The sequence below is a fragment of the Bombina bombina genome, chromosome 2 (assembly GCF_027579735.1).
Source record: "Bombina bombina isolate aBomBom1 chromosome 2, aBomBom1.pri, whole genome shotgun sequence".
Lineage (NCBI taxonomy): Eukaryota > Metazoa > Chordata > Amphibia > Anura > Bombinatoridae > Bombina > Bombina bombina.
In genome coordinates this window covers 728284575-728300157 of record NC_069500.1, presented here as the reverse complement: position 1 = coordinate 728300157, position 15583 = coordinate 728284575, and the positions used below count along the sequence as shown (strand labels likewise).

General features: G+C 36.1%; 1 protein-coding gene across 1 annotated transcript in view; it reads left to right on the top strand.

Annotated features, from left to right (window-relative positions):
• The window catches only part of LOC128649463 (transcription factor JunD), an 18034-nt gene extending 6650 nt beyond the window's left edge, over positions 1–11384 (top strand). Inside the window, exon 2 of the mRNA XM_053702744.1 lies at positions 1–11384. This exon is cut by the window's left edge and continues 5745 nt beyond it. The gene's annotated coding sequence lies outside the window, so the exon portion shown is untranslated.
• The last annotated feature ends 4199 nt before the right edge of the window (positions 11385–15583 follow it).

Genomic DNA, 15583 nt, shown 5'->3' with positions numbered 1-15583 from the left:
ATTGCATTTTAACAGTTTTTCACCACTAGAGGGTGTTAGTTCACATATTTCATATAGATAACACTGTGCTCGTGCACGTGAAGTAATCTGGGAGCAGAATTTTTATTGTTTTAAAAGATAGATTGGCTAGACTGCAAGTCTGTCAAAAGAACTGAAATAAGGAGGCAGTTTGCAGAGGCTTAGATACAAGATAATCACAGAGGTTAAAAGTATATTATAACTGTGTTGGTTATGCAAAACTGGGAAATGGCTAATAAAGGGATTATCTATCTTTTAAAACAATAAACATTCTGGTGTAGACTGTCCCTTTAAACATGCCCCTAACTACTTTTTTTGATGCACAGAATGCATTTAGGTTTGATTAGGAACATTTTGTTGTATTGTAATTTTTTTTCTTTTAAAGTTTAAAGTACCACTGCTTTAGTGCAACCTTTTTATAGTGCATGCGACATTCATCTGTGCATGCTGTAGTTTCTGGTATTAACGTGTGGAGCGCGTGCATGCAGCCTGCCTCTGTATTGGCAGGTGATTGGGGGCACACCTAATTACCACAGAAAGAAGTAGTGATAACTAAATTATTTTTACAAACATATGTATACTGAAAAAAAACAAAACAAATATTCAAATTTAAATGACCTGCTTTGTGTTTCAAAGTAGAGTTGCCCAAACTGTGTCTGAGGGCCCTACAAAGGTTTTTGTGTGCCCCCCTGCAAATATGAGCAGAAAACAAACATAAGAAAATGGTTATTGAGAAATCGTTTCCACAATTCACATGAGGTAATTGAAGCATGTGTATCTGTACCAAACGTTGTCAACTTAAGTAGTATATGAAGTTAAGCTAAATACATTGATGGTAACTCATTTCATATGTAATCTTTAACAACTAAAATGTGATTATAATCTTTAGTATCAGTGTGAGTATAATGTACTGTGGCGCTCATCCAATCCCAGTGTTAGTGTTTTAGCATCCTTGTTTTAAAGTATTACATTCCCTACAGTGTATGAATTGTCAGTGATGTATTGGACTCGGAAATAACATATATGTAAAGTTAAAGGGATAGTTAAAGGGCCATGAAACCCAAAATATTTCTTTCATGATTCAAATAGAGAATACAATTTTAAACAACATTCAAATTTACTTCTATTATCTAATTTGCTTCATTCTTTAGATATCCCTTGTTGAAGAAATAGCAATGCACATGGGTGAGCCAATAGCAAGAGGCATCTATATGCAGTCACCAATCAGCAGATACTGAGCATATCTAGATATGCTTTTCAACCAAGTATATCACGAGAATGAAGCAAATTAGATAACAGAAGTAAATCAGAAAACTGTTTAAAATAGCATGCTCTTTCTAAAGCATGAAAGAAAGTTTTTGGCTTCAAAACTTTGACCGTGCAACATTCTACACCCTCATTTATATCTGTTTCTTACTGTCCTCAATAAAGGAAATAAGTTACATAGGCATAGTTTCCATTCAGGCAGTAAAGATTGGAAGCTGTTGGTAAAAACATTTATCTCAATTAAAGTGAATGTAAATTTTTCATGTTCGGATGATATAGTTTTGTAGAGAATCATCCGATTAAGCAAACCGCCACAATATTTTTGTAATAAAAGTTATCATTTCGTTTTAATTTCATACACTAAATACCGATCGTTCACTTTACCCGCTCCTCCCACTCACTGTTTGCTAATTCTCCTCCATATTACGTAAACAGTGGTCCCACCCGCTGTTTACGTATCGGCACTGCGCGCTCCCGTGTAGATTTTCCATTGCGCATGCGTTTCTCCTGTTTCCGCTTTTTAACAACATAGTATTCATTGAATGGGTCTATTCAATGAAAACTACCATTGCGAGTGGCGAAGGACAGGATCTACTAAAAGCAAACACTTTAATCCCGCAAATAACAAACAAACTTTAATCCCGCAAATAACAAACAATACTATGTCGAGTGTAAGTCAATTTCTAATAAAATATATATTTCATTCACAATATGAACCTAGTTGGTCTCATCGATAAAATATATAAGATAAAGTACCTATATACAGAGCCCTTTCATATCCGCTAATCCAAGCGGTACAATTGTGAGGAAATGACAGGACTCCGTATAGATTTCTATTGAGACGCCAAATTTACTTCAATTGCGCATGCGCGAAATGTGCACGAGCTTACAATAGATTAGCTTTGCACCGCAAACGAACGCATGCGCTATAAGGACGTATTACGTCATGGTAAGGGGGTGGGTCCCCCTGTGGTTAGAGCCGTTATTGGCTATGAAGACGTCCATCAAAAACTACAGTAAAGGAGCGCGAATGCCGGGAGGAGGATGAGTGCAGAGAAAATTATTAGAAGAAGATGAAAATACAGGTAACGATGTAAAATCTTGGGAATTGATGAATGAAAGTCAGGTTTTTTATTGACAACTGTTACACAGATTTTTAGACAGGAGGCTGACTTTACAATCACTTTAAAGTGTATGGAGAATTGTTATATTACCACCAGTTTTCAAACTTTACCACCTCAATGGAAACTAGGCCATGCATGGCTATCCATAGACTCTAAGACACAGCACTTCATTGCTGATATATACTGAGCTTACAGTATATTTTGCCTATTTCTACAGTTGTGGTATTCAACATTTTCTAATGATCCAGTACTAGGTCCTATCCAACGTTAAAGGGATACAAAACTCAAATTTTTTCTTTTATGATTCAGATAGAGCATGCAATTTTCTAATTTACTCCTTATTATTATTATCGGTTATTTGTAGAGCGCCAACAGATTCCGCAGCGCTAATACATTTGTCTTCATTCTCTTGGTATCTTTATTTGAAAAAGCAGGAATAAAAGCTTAGGGGCAGGCCCATTTTTGATTCAGCACCTTGGATAGCGCTTGCTGATTGGCGGCTGCATTTAGCCAACAACCAGTAAGCGCTACCCAGGTGCTGAACCTAAAATGGCTCCTAAGCTTTCATTCCTCCTTTTCAAATAAAGATAAAAGAGAACGTAGAAAAATTGATAATAGGAGTAATTTAGAAAGTTGATTAAAATTGCATGCTCTATCTGAATCATGAAAGAAAAAAAATTGGGTTTAGTGTCCCTTTTACAATTGACTGGCAAAGAAGGATTCTAGCACATTTTGTTATACACTTGCTAAGTCACACCAAGTATATATTACATTGTGTGTGCACAACTTATTTTATCTTAATACCCTCACAAGATATATATGCGAGTTAAAATGGAAATAATTTTATAACAACGTTCTTCATTTTGTTTTCTAAATAAAACAGGGGTGTGATATTCATGCTATGTATGAACATTTTGAAGGATATATGTCAAGCAGTTTAATATTGTTTTTTATATAAACATAATTATGTTGAATGATAATAAAATAGTATAAATGTTTAAGGCACATGAAACCCAAAAAAATTTTTTCTCATGATTCAGATAGAGCACTCCATTGTAAGCAATTTTCCATTTTATTTAATTTTATAAAATTTGCTGTGTTCTCTACTTATCCTTTGTTGAAGAAGCAGCAGTGCACTGCTGGAAGCTAACTGAACATATCTGGTGAGCCAATGATAAGAGGTATATGTGTGTGTAGCTACCAATTAGCAGCAAGCTCTCAGTAGCGGACTGCAGCTCCTGAGCCTACATAGCTTTGCTTTTCAACAAAGGATACCAAGAGACAAGCATATTTGATAACTGAAGTACATTGAAAAGTTGCTGAAAATTGTATACTCTATCTGAATCATGAAAGTTTAATTTTGATTTCATGTCTCTTTAATAATTTAACACACATTGGATGTTGTAGGAAAGTTCTTTAACTGTAGTTGCATATAATGCGCACCAAGTAATTTTGAATGTTTCTCCTTATTAATACATATGAACAAGTATTAACCTGTTTTAAAGCTCTATACATTGGTACAACTGCAATCACACAGTTCCTACTCACCGTGCTATTGTTTTTCCTCCTCTGCTTGCATCTCTGTTCAAAGCCGTTACCTTAACCACTTCACGCCATTAGGACATTCCATGTCGCCCTAACAGCGCTGGTTTTTAACGATGTTAGGACGGCATGGAACATCCTACCTTATATGACGCCCTGCAGCCTCCTCCTTTGAGTGAATTGAAAATTGGACAGGGGGACATGCATAGCATTGTATGCAGTCCCCCATGATCCAATCCAAACCTTGAAATCACATGAACGCATTGAGGTGATTTTGTTTTCCCAGCAAGTATTTACATTAGAACTTCATTCCGATGTTAAACACTTGCCCCAACATGAAGGGGTTATTTTAACTCTACGCAAGTGCTGGTTAATGAAGCTCCACATCTTCACACTGGGCGTCGCCATCTTGGAATTTTTATGGTTCAGACAGAGCATGTCGTTTTAAACAACATTCCATGTTACTTCTATTATTTAATTTGCTTAGTTCTCTCTCTGTGTTAGCCAGTTAATTAAATGAAAAATAAAATAACAAACAAATTGTAGAAGTGATATTTTTATTGACTAACCAAAAAGGATTTTTTTTTTTTTTTTTAAGGTTTCAGAGCACTATGGCTCCTTCATCAGACATGTTTGTAGGTGAAGATCAGACATATTTATACATATTTTATAGAAAATTTAAAAAAAAAATACAGCCAATACATGAATAATAAGTATCTGCCATGATCTAACACAGATGTGTGAAATTCCTTTGATTGAAAGAGATATATCAAATAGGATAAGTATGAGGAAATTATTTTGTGATGGGAAAAGATCTAGGTGTCTGCAATGATTCATGGAGGAAAAACATACCTAGGTAGCCTGATAAACTGGGACCTAGCTGCTAATTGGTGACTGCACATAAATGCCTCTAGTCATTGGCTTACCAATGCATTCAGCTCCTAGTAGTGAATTGCTTCCCCTTCTACAAAGGGATACCAAGAGAATGTGGTAATACAAATATAGTGGAAAGTTGTTTAAAAATGTATGCTCTCTCTGAATCATGAAAGAAAAAAATATGTCCATTTAAGTATTCTTGCAGCCTGTGACAGAAGTGGTGCACATGCACAAATCAATGATATTGTTGTCTTTGTGACAAGCCGTATCATACACTGCAGTTTAGCGTGCATAATACAGGGTGAAAACTGTACATTATTGCAGACTACATTGCTCTATATTATTCATGATTATATATATATATATATATATTTGTTTTTTTTAACTGTTAAACTGTAAAAAAAATAATGTAACCTGCTTCCTATTGAGTGTGCAAACCCAAAGTGCATGTTACAGCTATCAAAAGTCGAGCAATGCCACTGTCTGTGAAACCAAACTGATTCTATCCCAGATTGCAACAATATGTATACAGATGCAGAACTTTGTCAACTGGCTTCTGTAATGGGTTAAAGTAAGAGAATACGATCATTTCAGGTACAGAAGGAAAACCAATAGCATTGTGAGTAGTAACCATGCTGCTGTAGCTGTACTTAACAGATTAATTTCCCTTTTAAATAGTACAAATCATTTAAACTATAGTTATTTTTACATAAGGCCGTGTTATTAGAAATCAGTTGCAAATGTTCTAGCTTGATGGCTACCAAAGTTAAGCGTTTTCTTTGTTAGGGCTGTTATCCTGCCCTAATCAGTTTTAATATTGAGATAGCACCACTGTTGCTTAGTAGACTTGCATTTGACTTTAGACAAATGCCATCATTAATACATTTTTGCTATTTTGTTTGTTATGCATCATAAATACAATAAATTACCTGTCCCTTTTTAGAGTCAACAAAAAACAAATGCATGCAAACAAGAGATTTTGTTTATTCGTTCAAACAGTTAAATCTGTTGTCTTCACAAACTATTCAATAAAGATCCTTCAATGTCTTTGATTTTGTTCTTGGCCAGTTCGAGCCCCATTAGAAAGTAGTGTGATAAAGGACTCTGCCAGTATACACCAATGTTCATATAACTGCATGTTATAGACACTACTATAAAGAAGAATATACAGATACCGATATAAAAATCCAGTATAAAACCATTTAAAAACTTACGTAGAAGCTCCTAGTTTAGCACTGTTGATGAGGTTAAGGCTGGGACACCCAATGAAAGGGGCTGAGAAAGCAGGAAGAGCAGACCCCCTCCCCAACATATGAAAAGACGAGCAGGATTCTGTAGACTTCAGTCTACATCTGATACTTCGGGGCTTGGTTATGAGTATGAAAATCGGTACAATTTTATTAAAATAAAATAAGCAAAACTATACATTGTTACAAAAACATTCCCAGATGTGCTATAGAAATGTATCATCTACACAACATTTATGCAAAGAAAAATGTAGTGTATAATGTCCCTTTTTTAACTTGCTGCTTGATTGCCTTGCTATGGCCATTATACACACGCAATTAGAAAAAGAGAGCGGTGAAAGAAAAGCGGGGAGAGAATAACTGAAGAGGAGAAAATATGGAGCGAGAGAGGGTTTTGTGCAGCTGGCTTATAGCAGTAGCTCTAGTTACCCCTTTAAAGGGACAATAAACACCTTGAAATTTGTATATAAAATTTTTCGTTATGCATAATGAAACAGCTTTGCAATATATTTTTTATTAATTTTGCCTAATTTTCATGTTATTAAGCTCTGAACATTGAGCAATTTCTAATCCTCTGCATTTGAAATGCACCTGTTGACTTCTCAAGGCTAACCCTGCTAAATATCTTTCCCTAATTAACCTTAACTGATAACAACAACAAAGCACTCTATGCTAACTGTATGATGGTGACAAGCCTTGTCTGTATACATAAACCCAGATATACTCCTCCAAAAAAGGCAAATGATGGGTGGAGTTTGGATTTTGAAAAATAATTGCAGTAAAAGGATGTTAATGTGTTTTAAAAACAATAAGACTTGATTGATCTGTTCTTCTATAGAAACTCAACAGAACTGTTTACTGCCCCTTTAATTGATTTTATAAACATATTCTGAATGATTGCCTAGGCAAATAAATTACTAAAATGTTTTCTTTACTAACAATATGTCTGGAACACATTTCAGTCCTCCTTGCAAACATCCGTTGCTCAGGTCAGTACAGCTACGTTAAAATCTTTGCAAGTCAGAATGTTCTTTTAACCCATTGACTGAACCCTCTTCAAAATGGGATTACCACCATCCCAAGCACGCCAGCCACATTGTTGTTAATTCCTTAGGGCAGCAGTACATTACTTTGCAGTGTGGTATAGTTATTATCTGGAGTAACCCAACTTCCTTACTTCACCTTAGTTCCACACATTAAAGGGACAGTGTACTGTTAAATTGGCTTCTCATCAATGTGTTTTCAACTACTCTTTATACCAGCTGCAGAATTTAAAATATCTGGGGAATTGTTCCTTTAGGTATATTTTTGTATATAAAATAATATTTATGATAATTAAAACCATAGCCCAATGCAAAGGGCTGATCTTGCAGGGAGAGAATACCTCATTATCTTATCTGTCTATTTATACAAATTCCTTATCTTCTTTATTTCTGTTTACTCAGAAGAACAATTAAAAATGAACATTTTAGTACCTCTCTGTCACAGAAACCAACTGGGAGCATTATTTTATTTAAACCTTGTTAACATGTTTCTTTTTTTTGTAACTTAAAGGAATAGTAAAGTCCAAATTAAACTTTCATGATTCATATAGGGCATGTAATTTTAAACAACTTCCTAATTTACTTTTAGCATCAAAATTGCTTAGTTCTCTTGTTATTCTTAGTTGGAAGATAAACCTAGGTAGACTCATATGCTAATTTCTAAACCCTTAAAGGCCGCCTCTGCATTTAAGTTTTTCATAGCCAGAGGGCGTTAGTTCATGTGTTTCATATAGATAACATTGAGCTCATACACGTGAAGTTATTTTAAAGTCAGCACTAATTGCCTGAAATGCAAGTCTGTCAAAAGATCTAAGATAAGGAGGCAGACGCTTAGAGACATAGTAATTACAGAGGTAAAAAGTATATTTCTATAACAGTGTTGGTTATGCAAAACTGGGGTATGGTAAATAAAGGGATTATCTATCTTATCAAACAATAACATTTTTGGTGTTTACTATCCCTTTAAATTCAGAAATAAAGATGGTGATACAACTGTAAAAATCAGCTATTTAAAATAAAAGTGAAGGAGCTGTTTGTATACAATTTAATACACTCCAGTAGGGGGAATGGATCATTGTGACACCACAAAGCAAATAATCCACTCCCTTGTTATCTACCGATTTGACTACTGCAATAACCTACTCTCTGGCCTTCCTCTTTCCTGCTTCTCCCCCCTTCAGTCCATCCTAAATGCCTCTGCCAGGCTGATCCACCTTTCCCGTTGCTCTGTATCTGCTGCACCTCTCTGCGAGTCCCTTCATTGGCTCATCATTCACAGCAGAATTAAATTCAAAATTCTCACCCTTACATACAAAGCTCTCACCAACGCTGCTCCCCTCTATCTATCCTCTCTAATAAACAAGTATACTCCAGCCCGCCCACTAAGATCCAACAATGACCTGCTCCTTGCATCCGCAACTATCACCCCTTCCCATGCTAGACTGCAGGACTTCTGTTGTGCAGCACCTACCCTCTGCAACACTCTCCCTTGTGCTGTCAGGCTTTGCCCTAATCTTTCTTCCTTTAAATGCTCCCTGAAGACTTTTCTGTCCAGGGAAGCCTACCACCCAACTCAATAATAAATGAATTTCACTTACCTAATATTTCCCTCATCTAACTCTGTATTAACATCCTCAATCTTGCAGTCCTCATCTCCTGTTTCTCAACCTCCTACACTGCTAGATTGTAAGTTCCAGAGGCGTAACTAGAAACCACAAGGCCCAGGTGCAAGAATCTAAGAAGGGCCACCCCACCGCCCCTCCCCCCTCCAAAAAAAGGTGAATTTAATACATTTTTTTTTTTTTACATTTAACACAGAAATAAATGTGAGTCAGATTACATGTCTGCAAAAGGAGGTACCCTGTGCTCACAGTCTGTGAGATGGTCTGACCCCTATTACTGTATATACTGACACTGTTTTACCCACCAGTACTGTATATAGTAAGTTAGTGACACAGTCTGTAATCTGCCGGTGAGATGGCTGGCCTGACCCTACCGCCCAGTACTTTATAAAGTGACCACAGTAGTCAGTGACATGGTCCACCCCCATACTGTATATAGTGGTATTGTATAGTGACACTGTTTACCCCCTGCCCCCCCATGCTGTAGTAACAAGGTCTGTAATTTGCTGGTTCCACAAACATACACACACATACATGCATAAATACACACACAGTCACATACACACACACCATACACACAAACATAAACACCAATGGGTAAAACAGAAACACTAACCCCTGTAGTCATGTCACACTCACATGATATCAGTGCAGGCAGTGGTAGGTTAACGTTTTTTATTTAAAAAAAAAATTCTAAAAGCACCTGCGTCCTCTGCACCCCCTGTAGTTTCGCCCCTGGTAAGTTCCCACAGGAATAGGGCCCTCAATCCCTCCTGTATTAGTTTGTAAATGTTGTCCTGTCTCTTACAAGTCTTGTATTGTTTTATTTAAATTAATTGTATCCATGGACAGCGCTGCGGAATATGTTGGCGCTTCATAAATAAAGTATAATAATAATAATTGTGAACACATTACAGAGGAGAAAATATTAGAGTACACTGTCCCTTTATCTGCACTATTTCACTGAATGTGACAATCACTGCACAGTAATGAGGTGTGCTATTAAGTACACATTTTGGTCGTAATGTGAAGCTAGCAAAGCCTCTAATTTAAAAGGCAGCTCTGAGAGCTTACATAGTAGTCGTTCTCAGTGTTTAAAGGTTTGTGCCAGTGTAGGTAACAAAGGTATAATTATGGAAATAAGGCCCTGCTCTGACTGGAGCCACAAAATTTGAAGGAATCCATTTTGATTTAAATTTATGTTAATGAGACATTTTACGTATGTGAATTAGCACTTGAAATTGATGCAGCATATATGTAAAATGCTGACTATAAATATCACCTGGACTGTGTGGTTTCTACAGTAAACACATACCATTGTAGAGAGATTTTATGCATCAAATTCTTATGCTTCTCCTGGGGCTATCAAGTGAGCTTGCATCGGGCATGTGCAAGCACAAGTAATTAACACAAAGTCTCAGTGAAATCCAGCAAGATTATGGAGGAATCACACAAGCAAAGTGTGTATTAAACCCGAATGATGTTGATTGAATGTTCTTTTTTTTTTTGTCACCACACAGATGAAAATAGGTAGAAAAACTAATTGGTAACTGCCTACTAAGTATTTCCATCAGTATGTTGCCCTTAGTTTTATTCCAAGAAAAAAAAAAAAACAGATTTACATCAAAATCTTTCTCATGGCTGATTCTGGGATAAAGGAAAATTTTATTTTGAGTAACGTCACGTTAACAAAGTTTGTTTCTTGGTAAAGTTATATAATTATGAAAATGACTGGCTAGTTGCTTTTAGCTAAAATATTTGTATTCCTAGTGTGTTGTGTGTTTTCTCCACATTAATAACGCTGCGTATATTCCCTTCCTAACAGTACTTAGGGGTTCATTTTTGGGAGCAATTCCCTCATATAGCAGGAAAATAGGTGCTGCACTCTGCATTATGGGTATTTTTATGGGCTCTCTTTCTAAAGGAACACATTCTTTTAAGTTAAACTTTAATGATGTTGCTTTGTACAAACATGTGTGCAAAGTTAAGTTAGCTTTCTACATTTTATTACACTGATTATCTAATTACAATGATTAATTATTGTCTTGCACCTTTTAGCTGTTTTCTTTATCAAGACTCTTCTAGTGGTTTCTTAGCTTGAATTTATCGCAACAGTTATTTTATCATCTATCATCCATATAACAAAAAGAAGTTTGCTATGTTTTGAAATAATGGAAACTAAATACATGAAATAGGCAAAAAGTATTGTTCCATTTATTGCTCGGTTTCTAACAGAATATTTCCTTCAGCTTTGAAAGAAAGCTTTACATGTCCATTACGAGAAAACTAAATTGTGATTAGTAAAGTACATTTGCTATTTCAAAATATTTGATATAAGAATACAAATTTTCATGATCTGGATTTTTCAGAGTTCTAATTTTCAAAAGGCATAAAGAAAATAGGCCAGAATACAACATTCACATCTGCTCACCATGCATTCTTAATAAGAGTTCTATTAGCTGTGTTGGATGGGAATATTAAAATTCATTGGAAATTTCAACAGTTACAATAAAGCAGCAAGAAAAAAAGAACTGTGTTAATGTTATTCATTGTTAATGGTTAAAATGTGTTGTCACTGTTATTGCTATGTTTAAAAATAAGATTAATTTTCATATTAATAAAGTCCAAGCTGTGAACAAGTGTAAATTAGCTCTCCATGTCTGGTCTCCATATCCCATTTGTAGCACTACTTGCTCTTTTATTACTCACCCAGTGTGGTGTGCATCCTTAAAGGGAAAGTCAAGTCAAAATTAAACTTTCATAATTCAGATAGGGTATTCAATTTTAAACAACTTTCCAATTTACGTTTGCTTTGTTCTTTTGGTATTCTTTGTTAAAAGCTGAACCTAGGTAGGCTCATATACTGATTTCTAAGCCTTTGAAGGCCGCCTCTTATCTGCTAGTTTACGTATGTCATATAGATAACATTGTGCTCACTTCCGTAGAGTTATTTATCAGCACTGATTGGCTAAAATGCAAATCTGTTAAAAGGACTGAGATAAAGGGGCAGTCTGCAGAGGCTTAGATACAGGTATTCACAGAGGTAAAAAGGATATTAAAAGAACAGAATTGGCTATGCAAAACTAAGGAATGGGTAATAAAGGGATTATCTATCTTTTAAAACAATAACACATTTCAAGTTGACTGTCCCTTTAAGTGTGCTGCATTTTGCATGATCCAACTACATCTTTAACAGTGATTGCTTAGATTAAGACTACAGCCTTATTTACATGTGCATAGCACAGACCAGGTGAAAACTCTCATGGTTGATTATCTGGATTCAGCACCTTAAGGTGTTTCCAATTACTTTACACACATACATATGTATTTATTTTAGAGAAAACCCACACAAAGTATTAACAGCGCAGCTAAAAGGATTATGAATATCAAGATTAAAAATTCAAAAATATTAAATCTAAATACCAATTATAATTGCAACATATGGAAAGTAGAGAATATAAATATATAAATTAAACAATAAGATAATACAAAATTAATATAAAATGGAATTATTTAAAAAATATCAATTTATCTAAAGACGATACTTTTACTGCTTCAAAGATAGAAAAATTCTTGAAATTCAGTCCCAGTTAAGCTTTAGTTGTTTTTCAAAGTCCAGGGTTCTCTCAAAAATCTTGATACATGGGATGCAGCTGCTTTCAGAGGTGTGTTATTGAACACTCTCTATGCAAGGATCATGTAGCAAAAAACTAAGAAAAAAGCGCAGCCCCACATCAAGGTAGACGTTTAAACTTTTATTGCACACGCTGCAAATATCACACTTACAAGATCAAAATTGAAAACCAGCCTGAATCCCAATTAGGGAAAGAGAGGGAAGAGTCCCAATCTGGTATAAGCAACTCTGGTACAGTTCAGCATATATTTGTTCGATCCTCGTCCCGACTAATGTTCCTTTTCTTGGAGCAGTATGAAGCTCCGTCAACGCGTTTCGTTTGCCTGTAGCAAACATTCTCAAGAGGAAATTACTTATATAAGTTTGATGATCATCCTATTCCAAAATAGGGTGACCATATTGCCGCTTTAAAAAGGGACACATATGAAAAATACATATGTCAGGGTTGTATAAAGAAATGTTTTTAATAATGTTCCATTATAATAACCCTGACATATGTATTTTTCATATGTGTCCTTTTTTAAAGCAGCAATATGATCACCCTATTTCAAAACCATGTTGGATGGGAAGGTAGGCCTGCAATTGGCATTTCAGTTCATCCCAAATGCATTCAATGGGGTTGAGGTTAGGGCTCCTTATAGGCCACACAAGTTCTTCCACACTAAACTTGTCAAACCATGTATTCATGGACCTCACTTTGTGCACAGGGGCACAGTCATGCTGGAACAAACTTTCCTAAACTATTGCCACAAAGTTGGAAGCACCCAGTTGGCAAAAATGCCTTTGTATCCTGTAGCTTTAAGATGACACTTCACTGAAATTTAGGAACCTAGCCCAATCCTGAAAAACAGCCCCGACCATTATCCCTCCTTCACCAAGATTTATAGTAGGTACTAGGCATTCTAGTAGGTAGCATTCTCCCTGCCACACCCACATTCTTCCATCAGACTGCCAGATAATGAAGATAAGATAGATTAATCACTTCAGAGAACATGTTTCCACTTCTACAGAGTCCAGTGGCAGTGTGTTTTACACCACTCCAGACAGCACTTGGCATTGCTCATATTGATGTGAAGCTTGTGCACAGCTGCTCGGCCATGGAAATCAATTTCATGAAGCTCGACACACTGTTCTTGTGCTCATGTTGATTCTAGAGGTAGTTTGGAACTCTATAGTGACTGATGCAACAAAAGATAGGCAACTTTTACATGCTACACACTACAGCACTTGACAGCCCACTTTGTGAGTTTGCGTGGTCTGCCACTTAGTGGCTGGGCTGTTATTGCTCCTAGATGCTTCCCCTTCTCAATTATAGCACTTACAGTTGGCTGCGGCAGATCTAGTGAGCAGAGAGGTCACATTACCATGTTTAAATTCACTGACCTCTTCATTACGACCAATTTTACTGCCAATGTTTGTCTATCGAGGCTTCATGGCTATGTGCTGGATTTTATGCACCTGTTGGCAATGGGTGTGGCTGAAACACCTGAACTCAATAATTTGTAGGGATGTCCACATAATTTTGACCATATAGTGTATATATGTACACAAAGGTGAATACAAGGGGGTTCCTTTATCATTGTGCGGACGGACATAATCTGCTATAGCAAACCATGTCTGCCGCACATTAATGCTGTTGGCATTTATCATTGCATCAGCAGTTCTTGTGAACTGCTGGTGCAATGCCGCCCCCTGCAGATTCATGGCCAATTGGCCGCTAGCAGGGGGTATCAATCAGCCCGATTGTACATGATCGGGCGGATTGCTATACGCCGCCTCAGAGGCGGCATATGAGTTCAGGAGCAGCGGTCTTAAGACCGCTGCTTCTTAACTCCTGTTTCCGCTGCGCCTGAAGGCTTGCACGGAAACAAGGGGACAGGGGCCATTTGGCCCTTGTTAAATAGAACCCAAGGACTGAAATTAATAAATCTAAAGGTGCAATTCCAATATATTTAAAGCTCTGTGACTGGTATAACAAGTTATTGGGAAAAAATCAAATGATCAATGTATCTAGGCAACTAGGTGATATGAGTTAATTCTATTCCAACTACTGGGAACTGCTGCGGTCTCTCGTTTACATAGCTTTTCTATAGAGAATACTGCAGTATGTGTATGTTCAGTATAGATGGAGGTTTCAACAGGCAAACACTGCTTTTTCAAATGCCAAAATAAAGGTAATGGTATTTGTAAACAACATAATTCTTTCAGCAGGTTCGGAAAACAAGTGGAGAACATTTTACAGCACAATGCCTCTTTAAGACAATTATTTTAAAGGCTTTTGAGATGTATTTATTTATGTGCCGATCAAGCCACCATTTGATTTCTGGATTACAAGGCAAGATAAATATAGTGCCATAAATTATTAAAGAATACTGATTTGAATTTTAGCTATTTCGTTTTAAATGACACTTTTTTATTGAAAAAGTCAAATTGCAAAGTTTACAATGAAGAACTGTTATTCCAATGATAATTATATATTTTACCTAGTGAATGTAAACACTTTCTCACTTGCATTTCTGCCTCTGCACAGATAATTATAAGGATTATAATCATAAACACATTTTATGACTTAAAATATAGGCATTTTACTGATTGTTTCTGTGTTTATTTAATGTCACAAATACTTTCATTATTTATTTTGCCTATATTTCCTGTAATTTCAATCTTGAAATGAAAGGTTTTTCACTGACCCCAGAGAGACTGCAATGCATACTGGGGAATTCTGAACTCCTACATGCTGCGCAGTAATTGGTTGATATGTGCAGGATCTCATTTATATCAGACTCAAACTGACCACAGTTATGAGGATAAGATAAACAACAATCAAGACTTTTCAAGAGGTGTGTGACTGAACTGTAAATATGTACATTATGCTAGCAAAATGAGTTTTAATTCATTTTAAAAAACATTTATTTTGTATGACCATATTTTGCAATGTAGTGAATCATTTTTTATACATATATGAATAAAAATAAAATTAACAACCCTGATGAAGGATACAGGGCTCATCTGGTTCCTTGGGGTTTAAGTGTGCAAATTGCTGTGACTGTTCTGCCCCCTTTCCTTATTAATCTTGAAGTAAGATTAACAGCTACCAAAAGCGTCATTCTTGTAGACCCTGCAGTCTTTACTACATCTAGACCTTTGTGTGGTGGAAAGCTAGGTTCACTGTTTTACTCAGCATAATTTATATAAATTAAAATGAGTAATT